At 40.7% G+C, this 11,649-nt stretch overlaps 2 long non-coding RNA genes and 1 other non-coding gene across 3 annotated transcripts in view; 2 read left to right on the forward strand and 1 right to left on the reverse strand.

The window, feature by feature from the left end:
* LOC118647109 overlaps positions 1–3,779 on the reverse strand; it is a 67,342-nt gene extending 63,563 nt beyond the window's left edge. The window contains exon 1 of the long non-coding RNA XR_004964412.1: positions 2,125–3,779. This is a non-coding gene — a long non-coding RNA (uncharacterized LOC118647109). The remainder of the gene's footprint in view (positions 1–2,124) is intronic.
* On the forward strand, positions 3,633–6,486 carry LOC105835757. Its single transcript, XR_001139017.3, has 3 exons — positions 3,633–3,720; positions 3,953–4,056; positions 5,191–6,486. It is a non-coding gene; the product is annotated as an uncharacterized LOC105835757 (long non-coding RNA).
* A 208-nt stretch (positions 6,487–6,694) lies between these two features.
* Positions 6,695–6,766, forward strand: Trnap-ugg. The gene has a single exon. It is a non-coding gene; the product is annotated as a tRNA-Pro (tRNA).
* Positions 6,767–11,649: the final 4,883 nt, after the last annotated feature.

Consider the following 11,649-nt stretch of genomic DNA (forward strand, 5'->3'; position numbering starts at 1 on the left):
AAGAAGGGAAAAGCCAGAGAGAGAGAGAGAAAGAGAAAGCTTCGTCGAGAAGCGGGCGCATGTTCGCAGGTACCAAAAAGCACTGACAACTCTCTCGCTCGCCATCTCTATCGTCCGCAGCATCGAGAGATAGAAGGGGCCGAAAAGGTGCCGGGCCCCGGCGCGTTAAGTGGTGTCCCCTCGAGTGCGTCCCATTGTGCGCTTGGCGCGCGTCCGAGTTAATCCCGCGCGCCTCCGATGCGGCCGATAAACTCCGGGTTAAATAAGGATTAGCGCGGTGACTCGGCGAGAGAGAGCGAAAGAGTTTCACGAAAAACTCCTTCCCTGGAAAAACCGCGAGTCGGAGAAAGGCGAGGACGCGCGTCTCGTTGTGTGTGACGACCAGATCGGTATCGCGCGGCGCGTTAAAGTGACGTTAAAAGGCGCGGAACGAGGGATGAGGGGCTGACCGAGGAATCCGTCTCGTCGGCGGATTATCTCGCTGGAAATTAGGGAACGCGAGAGCTTTTGTTCCGCGAGCGGCGAACGTTATCTGAAGAGATCCATAAAAAAAAAAAAGACACGCTAGACGAGTGTTTGCGACGGCCGCTCGGAGTATTCAAAACTATTCTTCAACGAAAGAAGTCTAGTAATAGTGTTAATTGATAATGGTGACAACTATGTATTTTTTATATTGAAAATGACATGTTAAATATATATAGCACCAATCGAATGGCAATTAGGATAAATACGTATTATTTATTTTACTCGAAAGATAGAATGAATCGTAATAATTATGATTATTATTATATATATATATATAGCAATAATAATATTAATAAAAAATAATATTAATTACTAATAATAATATTAATAACTGTATTATTAATATTATTAATATTAATAATAATTAATAATATATAAACTTATTAATAACTTTATTAATAATTAATTTTATATTTTTGTATCAAATATGGAGTGATAAATTTACATAACAATGCCAATTAAACAATAATTAAGATAATTGCTCTAGATACATTTTATATTACTCGGCAAACAGTATCAATTTTAATTGTCGCGGTATTTTACTAATAATAATTAATCTCTCTTGATACAAACTTATTCGTAAGAGAATTTTATATTTACTACTTATTTATGTCATAATATTTTACATTTTTCATAAATTTAATAATGATAAGGCAATAATGTTTTTTACTTTTAATTTGTAAAATATTTTGCAAGTTGCTTTCAATAAAAATATATTTTTATATTTCTCATAGTATAATTTTTCCTCGGACGGGATAAAATAAATATATGAACAAAGATTCAGATTTAGGATTAATATTTTGTAAAATCCATTAAAAAAAATTCTGAAAATTTGATTCTTGTTGAAAAGAAGGTTGTTGCAAAAAGCCTTGCTTTCTGTGTTTAGAAAAAGTAAAATACACATCATTTCCTATAGTTTTTAAAACGAACAATTTGATGGGGCTACTTACAATTACATCACACGACGAAAACATAAAAAGATTGAATCAAAAATCGAGAAAAGGCAATGACGTCCTAATTATTCGCGAGACGAATTGCTACGCCGCGCCGTAGATACATCGTGTTTTAATTAAAAAAAAAGTAGAATATTTTATTAAAAAATACTACGTTTATTAGCGTGAGCATCAGTCGCAAGAAAATTGTTCGAGATCCGCTTGCTCCAGCGGATGCTGTGCAAGCACGCGAAAACTTTCCGTGGCGCTCGACATATTTTCGCTATTAAATAAATTAATAAAGCATTTTTGTAAGATATTTTACACTTTCAACGTATCGCGCTAAGTGTCACGCATCGATACGTCCGTCTCGCGAATAATTGCGACTTAACCTATAATTTGTTACGCGTTTCTATCACGTGCCATAATTTTAATTAGCGTCATCGTACGATTATTCTCATTTCAAAAAATTTATTTACTATTTATTTATATATATATATTCATTTTTTTTCGTTTTTCGCATGATTTATCGGCGGAGTAAAATTGCTACATGACGACAGCGAATAATTGACGTCATAAGCCGAGATTTCGGGGAGCGGGGGGATAGATGCTTGGCTTTTTGCAAGAAATAACCTCTGTATATTTGATAATGTCGATTCAAGCTCACCAATTGATCTCCCTGACACCGCCACCAGGTCGGCTCCAGAACCGTTGCGGGCATCCTTGATCTCCCTGACACCGCCACCAGGTCGGCTCCAGAATCGTTGCGGGCATCCTTGTTGCGCTTACTCCGTGTACACACGTACAGCTTGCGGACATAACACTTCACTTAGCCCGGAGATCTCGACTCCCGGTACTCGTCTTTACACGACGGATTTGCCGGCGAAACGCAAGGGGAAGGGCTCTTCGCCGTGCAAGGCATCGATCCCGTATCAATCGTCATCACCCCGGCGATCAACAACAACTCGACGTGCCGCGAGGTTAACCGCGCGAGGTTGGATCCCAGCCGTAAACGCTGCGAACGACGGTAGGACGCGCCAAGGTGATTACGCGTATCTGAGCGACCGGCCGCTCAATCGTATCATCGTCGGGTACTCCACCCATCGCTCGACCGCCGCGTATTTCGGGATTTGTTGACCGTTCGACACGCACACGAGCAACGTCCGGCACAACGAGGCGCAATGGCGCCGCAATTAGGCGGGTAAGTGCACTTGCACGGGGGTCACACGAGCGGCGCCAAAAACCGCGAGGGGGGTCGGAGGCTTCGTTCGCGAACGTCACGCCTTACGTGCCGAAGTTGGCAGAGGTGTCGATCGGCGGAGACGTCGCGTCGCTCCGACGACGGCAGCGGACGGTCGTCGTCGCGTATTTCGTGCGTAATCCCGAGCGGAATCAGCGTCGGGGTGTCGGGCGTCCCCGGCGAGTGGCGTCGCGTTGATTACTTACTCGTCGCGAGTGGGCACGCCACACCTGTGCCCGTCAACAAGAGACAATGGACGATCGCCATGTTTCCGCGTTGTCGTTGACTCGCGTATCGCGAGTGCACTGTGGACACGCCGGGAGTGTCGGATGAGATGACGAGCAGATGATCGTCCACGTATCTCGTTGATCGTCGTCTTGTCGTGACTCGCGAGTGTGACGACGGAAAGATCCTCCGCGGGGACTGCGAGATGCCGGGCGATCGAGTACCAGGCGTCTTGGTTAGGTGGTCAAATCACGGTGGACGCGACAACGGAATCGTCGCCGATAGTTCCTGATAGTCGCGCGTCGCTCTCGGGGGACGGTCGGAGATGATGATCTTGTCGCGCACTTGCGTCGTGGGCGTCTCCGTCGGAGCGAAGCCTCCGGTCCCCCCTCCCCCTTCCCCGCGATTTTTGTTGTAGCTCGCGTAGCCCCCGCAATTTTTGTTTTAACTCGTGTAGACCCCGTGACTTTTATTGTAACTCGCGTCGCCCCCGCAGTTTTTGTTTTAGCTCGTGTAGCCCCCGTGCCGTAAACTTACCGCGGATACCATCCCGTTAATTACCGCGAGTGCGAGAGGACGATGTCGATCGATCGTTCGGCCAGTATTGATAATTCGGCGCGGAGATCACACGTTCGGCGTTGTTTACGGGCGTGTTGTTGCACCGGCGCGAGTAACAAAACAAGCGCGCGTCGGGAGTGCCGTGTGAGAAGTACACTGAAAAAAAGACTTGGTTATGATAATCCAGCCTTGGTCTAAATTACCCAAAACCTTAGAGAAATAGTTTCAACTAAACGTAAGGTAATTGTAACAAAATAATGTACTTATAATGAAATGTTTATAATTATTACCAAAGGTATTGTTATTATTACTACATTTATTTATAACACACACACACACACACACACACACACACACACACACACACACACACACACACACACACACACACACACACACACACACAACCAAATATTCCAACAAAATCATTACTAAATGTATTTCACAGGTTTATCAAGAATTTTTTTTTCAGTGTAATCGGGCGGTAATTGTGTTGTGCCAATTATGATGGAGAGCGTTTGCGAGGAGATGGAGCGGTCAATCAAGGAAGGAGGAGGTCGGCGACGTCGGGACTCGGTGAGTGCGGGGAATGCATTTGCATGTCGCATCGGCGTGATTTCGTATACTCCGCATCTCCATGATTTAATACCCGCGTTATTACGCCGCTATGACATGCATTTTTCATGGCCTGACACGTCGTCGAGATGGAAGTCTTTGACGAGTTCACTTTGGAGGACTTGCAATTCGGATTCCGTTGAGTGGAAATCCGACTCTCGATTCTGTACCACGTGCATATTTTCTTGATACGCAAATGTGCCTTTAACGAGAATAATCACCCGGAATGTCTTTGACACCCCAGTCAGAAAAATGAAGCTCACAGTAAATTTTTTTTACTAACCAAAATCCTACCTTTTATTCAAAAGTCAATTTCTACGATATAGAAACACATTGTAAAAACGAGTTATGGCTCATATATTTATAGTATTGATCTGTTGAACGATCTGGGGTGTAGAAATAACTGCAGGTGCTCGTATACGTTATAAAATATGAATCTAACATGGTTAAAGTTTTTATAATAAATTTTAAATGATAAAAGGAATTTAATAAAAAATGAGTATAAGCTTTTAATATCTATGTTTATAGAAAAAGCTGTATAAAAAATATATAGCATTTTTATAAGTATTTTTATTGAAAGATATTTTATATAATTTTTATCCTTATATAATAGACTAAATAAATGTAATAAAAATAAACAGTCATTAATAATTCTGTAAGAAGAAATATAATATGAATGATTTTATATAATAGTAATTTAGTTTTATTTTAAATTGCTGTAAGGGATTTGATTAAAAAGGATTGTTATATTATATTTTTTTCTTTACGAACTGTCTTTTAAATATACAATCCTAATTATTATTATTGATTTTAATATTTTATCACATGAAAGTTTATAATATTTATTTGAAGACAATTATCAAGAAAATATTCCTGCTTAAATATAAATTATTACTTGTCAAAGGAAAACAATTAAATTAAGTAATTGTTTTTTTTTTTAGCAATAGAATTGATATTTTTTTACGTGTTTATTTTCTTTAATTATTAGTTAATATTCTGACAGAAATAGATTACAATACTTTATTAAAGTTTTATTTTATGTCTATATAATATACACGTGATATTGGAATCTTATATGTAATTTGTGTTAATTAGGGCGATGGAGTGTACGGAAGCGGTGAAGCGGTCAAGGAAGGAACGCGTCGAGCTGCTAGGGCAGCTCGATCGGTGAGTGAATTGTGTTTGTTGTATCGGTGTGTGATTTTATGTATTCCGCTTGCTGTGATTCAATACATTATTACAGCGGTGTGACACACACCACACATACATTTTGCCATGGCTATAATTTAAAATGCACTGCGCATTTTGATATATGTGAATTTATCTTAATGTACGTTTTATATATATATATGTGTGTGTGCATTTCTGCTCTTTTAATTGTTTGTCTTATTACGTGGCACACAAGGATGAACGAGTAGGCTTTAGCTTAAAAATATTAAATATTAAAAAATGCGTTGCTGATACAATTAATATTGTTGTAAAAGAATTTTATAACAGACGTTGGCAAAGTAAATGAAACAAGCGTTTGCGTGAAATAGAGTCGTTCGAACGAAAAAGAGGATTTTGGTTTTAATTAGATTGCATTAATAATAGGATCGCGGTTAATTAGAGCGAATCATAATTTCTATCAAGCGTTCCCTTAAAGCGATATTATTACTGCGACTGTAGCACCTGCCGGGTTATTATACCGCGTGATACACGTGTTTTCAAAGTTGTCAGTCAACAGCCTTTAAGATTGTCCAAGATTTCGCGGCCCTGTGTATCGTTCGGCATCGTTCGAACGAACAATCGAACGCACCTTCTCGATCTTCGCTTTGTAGAAGTCCATTCAAAATCGACTGTTCTGACCACACGTCAATGGGGAGAGATTGGTATTCCGTCCCTTTGAGGCCTTCCTTTGCGGTCCACCCAACGCGACCACAAATCTTCTCCCCGACCCTTCGGCGTGTACGAAGGGTCGTCGTCGCGGCGCGTTTCCACCGTATGTTTTTACCCGGAAGGGTGACGACACGTTACGAGTGAGTTAACTGGCGACGAAACAAAGGTACAAGGGGCGGCTTTTTTTGTTGCCGTTAAACGAAGGTGCTGCTTTCTTTTTTCTTTCGCGGAGAGAAAAAGGGAGGGGGCTCGCGTTCTGAAATTAAGTGACTATTTTATGGCGCTAATTGTGATAAATGCCGCGGCCAAATGGCGGGTTTGCATCCGCGATGTAATTTGTCGTTGAAAAGAGAATACTCTCTTTTCTGACGTAATAATTCATTAATTTGTTTTTGGCGTGATAAACAAATTATATAGGTCTTTTTCTGCTTTTATTAACCAACAGCATATGATCTTTTAATAATAAAAATAAAATTACCAAAGAACAACGTGCGAACATTACAAAATTAACTTTGTAATAACTGTAATTAAATTTGTTTTTTTTTTAAATTGACATAAATATGCTGTTATATTAATATTCATTGATACAATGCTAACGAAATTTTATATTTTAATTTGACATTTTTTATTAAATAGACAAATAAAAATTTTATCTGTACATATGAATAAAATTAACTGCACACTTCTGGATGTCGTGTAATAAGCGTGCCATCTCACGAGTGGCTCAGTGGTCTAGGGGTATGATTCTCGCTTTGGGTGCGAGAGGTCCCGGGTTCAAATCCCGGCTGAGCCCAATTTTTTTTACTCTACTTATAATAACTTATATAATTTAAAAAAGGAAAGAGAAAAAGGTTGGTCTTAGCTGAGACTTTTATTAAAGTTTATTTTTTGTTTGAGTGATATTTATATACTACTGACATTTTGTCTTATTCTTATTTTTGTGACTGGCTTTTATGTATTATTCTTATGAAATTGTAGAAGAATTTTAAATTTCTGACTGAATCCTGATATCTATTTTCTACGTATCGTTTAACCAAATCGACTGTACGTGACGTGAAAGTTAAATTGAGTACTTGAAGGAAGACCTAGAATAAACCTTCAAATAATATCTGTGCTTTGCATGCACGATAGCGAATATCACGTTAAAATGTATAATATAGCTTTTATTATTCTTCGTGTACTACGAATGCAATAGGTTCCTTTTTTTTCGTTTATCGCATACAGAATCGTGTTAGAACTCGTTTAAGCCCATGATTTAATATCAGCTATAAAAATAAATCTCAGAAGCATTAATCTATCGTAAAAGTTCGAAAAAGGAGATTTTAAAGTTTCGCCTGTCACGATATATAAAATTTACACGTAGCCATCTAATTTTTAAGAAAGTTCTTTAACAAAAAAAATGCGGAGAAGTCACGTAATCTTTTATTTATATATATTTCTTTAAATTATCTGTTACTATACTTTATGATTCATTGTACTCGATTTGTACGAGATATACACGCATATATTTATTGATTATTTCAACAGAATAATTAGTAGATATTTCAAAATGTAGAAGGCGCAAAATTTTTAAAATAATAACAGAGTTATTAATGTCTATATACTACAAGAATAGAACATGAGCTCTTGTTACGTTACATCTTTCTGAGGCGCAGACATTTTTCCGTTCATCGCGTAGAAACAGGTTTACAACGATCGATCGGCCAATGCGGCACGCTCGGGCAGGTTTTCGGTTAAGTTAAACTGGTCCCAAAGGTAATTTCCTGAAAGTTGCCGGCTCGCATTAGGCGAACACGCTTGGGACACAGGTGCGTTTAACGTGTGTATTTCACGGTTTAATGCAAAGATCACACAGGAGGAGGTGCACGGGACGGACGGCGTCCGTGTGGGTGATACGCCACCTGCCATGCGTAATGATGATGTAATGACTTGGTGAAACCCTATCTTTATTGTTTCCCCCTCAAATTGCTGCGACTGTCGAGATACCGTTAGCGGCTGTTACTAATTTTCAGACGAGAAGAATTTTCTTTTCTACTTTTCAAACGGTAAGAACCTAAGGAAAAAAAAAACCGGGATAACTGCAGTCGTAACAGTTTCTTCGTCACGATGACTTTCTCGAGAACTAATGTATATGTTTGCTGTTATTTGTTAAATAATATATTTTTTTTAAATTGCTATCACGCGAGAAATAATATCAGAGCGTGGAAAATGGACATATTCGTATAAAATTTATATCCGGACAGCGTCGATTACGATGCATACGTGATGGCAAGCCTGCTATTACTCTCTTACACTTACTATTTTATTCCTCTGCGACTTCGCGCGTTGGACTCTTTCCAACTGTGTAAGAAATTTATTTCCCGGGACGCCGTTCCGACGTTCCTCAATCATTAAACGACTCCCGGCCGCCGCAGTAGATCAATCTTCACGTGTTTCTAGCCGGCGCGGATAGAACTTGCGACAATGAGAAACCGGATGACAACGGATCATCATATTTGCGGGCGTCTCTGTGAAATTATTCTCGCGTCATTGATCATACATACTCAACGATGGCCGGCAACATCACGGCTGCGCGCGATGCATTCTTGCGATACCGTTGCACAATGCACCCACGACACAATGAGGAACGTTCTGTCATCTACAAGGCTTATGTATCTCGAGAGTTTCGCGCTTTGTGCGCCAAGTCTATCTACGATCTATGAAGAGGGAGAATCCGGAAACGCTGTTGAGACAAATTTATCTTACCGATTTAAGTTTCCTACTTCCAAACTATTATTTCAAAGCAGAGTTCTTTGTTTCCGAAAGATATAGAAAGGAGCTTCACGTTCTTCCGTAAAATTATCGTTTTCTATTATTTTGAGGAAACTGTTGCTCTATAAAAGATTAATTTTTCCTTTTCCGCTGCCAGCAAATGCCCGTATCCTTCGGCTCTCTCCTATCCTCGGAATTCTGTCGTCTGTATTTTTGATAAGACTTGGAATTTTCTCAACGTGGATATATCTTTTGAAAAAAATAAAAAAGTTTTTTAAACCTTGCATTTTTTATTTATCAAAATTTCTCATGGCTACATCTGCTAGTATCGATCGATCGCGGTTTAAACACGGTGTTACTCAGAGCTACGCCATGAAAGCGATCCACAATGGTCGACGTCGCTGTCGCCATTGTCCTCCGGTTGGGTGTAAAGAGGCAAAAACGGTTTCAACTTTCGAGTACCCGCACCACCCTGTCATCTCGCCCTCCGCCGCTCTTCCGCGCTGAAGTGCTGTCGCGGTGGCTTTTTCCAGCTTTGATGGAGCGCCTCTTCAGTGCGCATAAGATGAAATGAATTAGCGCACCGGAACCAGAAATCGCCGCCGCCGACAACTTCGTCACTCTCTCTCTTCCCCCGTCTCTTTTCTCTCCCCGTCTTTCCTTGTCGCGTTCTTTATCGTCGTCTCTTTCCCGCGATTTTCGACGAACCGTTGCGGACGTGTCCCGCCATGTTCCTCTGGAGATTTGTTCGGATTTATTACAATCGCTTGAGCAAATCCTCCGACAATCCGAATTGCGTCGATCTGTCAGGATCGTCGAACAGAAACGGTTGCGGTCGCTAGTTATCGCTGGGGGTGAGAAATCAATGGTTCGTTGGGTTATCCGGATAGAATTCAAATCGATCGAGAAATTAATCGTATAAGCACGCGCAATGATAAAGTGTCTATAGAAGAAGGTCTCTCGTGTTAATATTTGGCAATTTGTCAAATCAACTTATATACGTATATAATAAAGTGGAAAAGCGCGATACAGAGTGAGCAAAAATATCGAATAGGTAGAACTTGATCTACATACGTTTATAATATAGATATAATTGTTATAACTTTTTGCCTTATAATTGGAAATGTCACACGTAAAGAGGAATCACGTAAACAAAAAAATTTTAATTAAAACAGTACGAGAGAAAATTAACTAGTTTATTGAGGTGTGCAATTTTATTGTAAAATTTGTTTTGTTATATAAAAGAAATGAAAGGTAAATTAATAAGATGCGTCACTACATTGCCATTTATTTTAGTATTTAGGAACGCGTCAGGTTTGTCTCAGCTGTTTTAGATTGCTGCTGCGGGAAAATGATCGAACAAATTGCGTAATGCAATTTATACGTAACGTTACATAATTTAATAGTATAGCGGTGGCATTGTGCATCGGTGTAGTGATGCAGATTGTCTCGTAGACAGACTATGGTGAATTGAATAACGTTTAATACGCTGTCATCATTTCGTCCGGATGTCGTTCGCGATTCCATTAAGTTTCTCGACGGCGCAATGGCGGAAACGTGCTTAATTATTCGAGCGGTTTCTCATTGACGTAGTCGGCGTGGGATTGCGCGACACGACACGCGTCGCGTTCCGGCAGACGGAATCAGCTGACACGCGCGAATACCGAATTGGCGTACAAAGGAGGAGCGGCTGCACCTATGTATATATCATTATCGTTGTCGATGATCCAATTGAATCCGAGATGTGAACACGCGAGAGCTCGGAAAATTGAATTGCGATTGAACGTCACGCGTTCATTAAGCTCGATGCCGCAAATGAACAAAACGTTGAATTCCATTGAAGGATGGCAAACGCGGCAAACACGGCCATCGGGCATTTCTATGATAATTCGCTAAACGCGCGTGTATAAAAATTTAGTATTCTTTTGCCAATATCTTCCTTCTTTATTTGTCAGTTTATTTCTGTCTATATATAATCGTTCGATTGATTAAAAGCACATCGTAACTCAGAAGCAACTGCCGCGCCGCCTCAGGTAGAAAAGATTAGAAAAGTCGTCGGGATTTAAGAGGCACTCCATACATCACTTGTATTCGCATTCACACTTCGGACTTTAAACTGCCATAACCGAATGCGCCCGCTACCGCTCTTAAGAGGCGAGAAATTGTCGACGAGTCCGCATTCCTTAAACGTCCTTTAGACTTATTCCGAACGATCGTCCAATTGAAAAGCACCGGCCGCCGTTTGTGCGGGACGAATGGCAGAAAGGCGGATCGTGCAAGCGCGATTTTTCGTTTCTGACTTTTCGTTGTCATTCAGTCCGCGCGATCGGTCGCCTCTCCCTCCTTCGCGTTATTGATCCTCCGAACGGATGAATGAACCGAATGTACGCGACCACGGGGACTTCTTGGCTACCGTGAATGGGGCACGGCGTTGTCGCGTTCGGGCAGCGAAAAAAAAGGACAGCCGGCTGGTTTTCACGTTTCGTCGGGCCCCGCGAATGGCAACACAAGTGTGCCATTGTCGGCTCGGGCTCAAGACTTCGAGAGTGCGAGAGATCTCGGCGCATTGTCGCACAGCTCCTTAGCACCATTAACTACGTTTTACCTTAAATTTAACCTAAAGTGGGGGGCCCTCTTGACAAATTTTCGGGATTTAGAGCAACACGACCGGTTTCCCACCGACAATGGCGAACGGGCCCTTGGAGTGACCGCGTTGTGCACTCTTGTTGAGTTCTACTCTTTCTGGCCAATCGTTTGACTGGAAAATTGCGCACAGGCGCGCGTTGCGCCATTGAAGGCGGTGACGTGTGTCAGAGACACTTCTTTATGATGAATATTTGATACATTATTTGTAAGCTTTGTATCTAAGAAATTATATTTTGGTAACCAGTGTTATAACTTTTCAATTTAACTTTTTATTTACTT

This window comes from Monomorium pharaonis, chromosome 8 (assembly GCF_013373865.1).
Source record: "Monomorium pharaonis isolate MP-MQ-018 chromosome 8, ASM1337386v2, whole genome shotgun sequence".
Classification (NCBI taxonomy): Eukaryota; Metazoa; Arthropoda; class Insecta; order Hymenoptera; family Formicidae; genus Monomorium; species Monomorium pharaonis.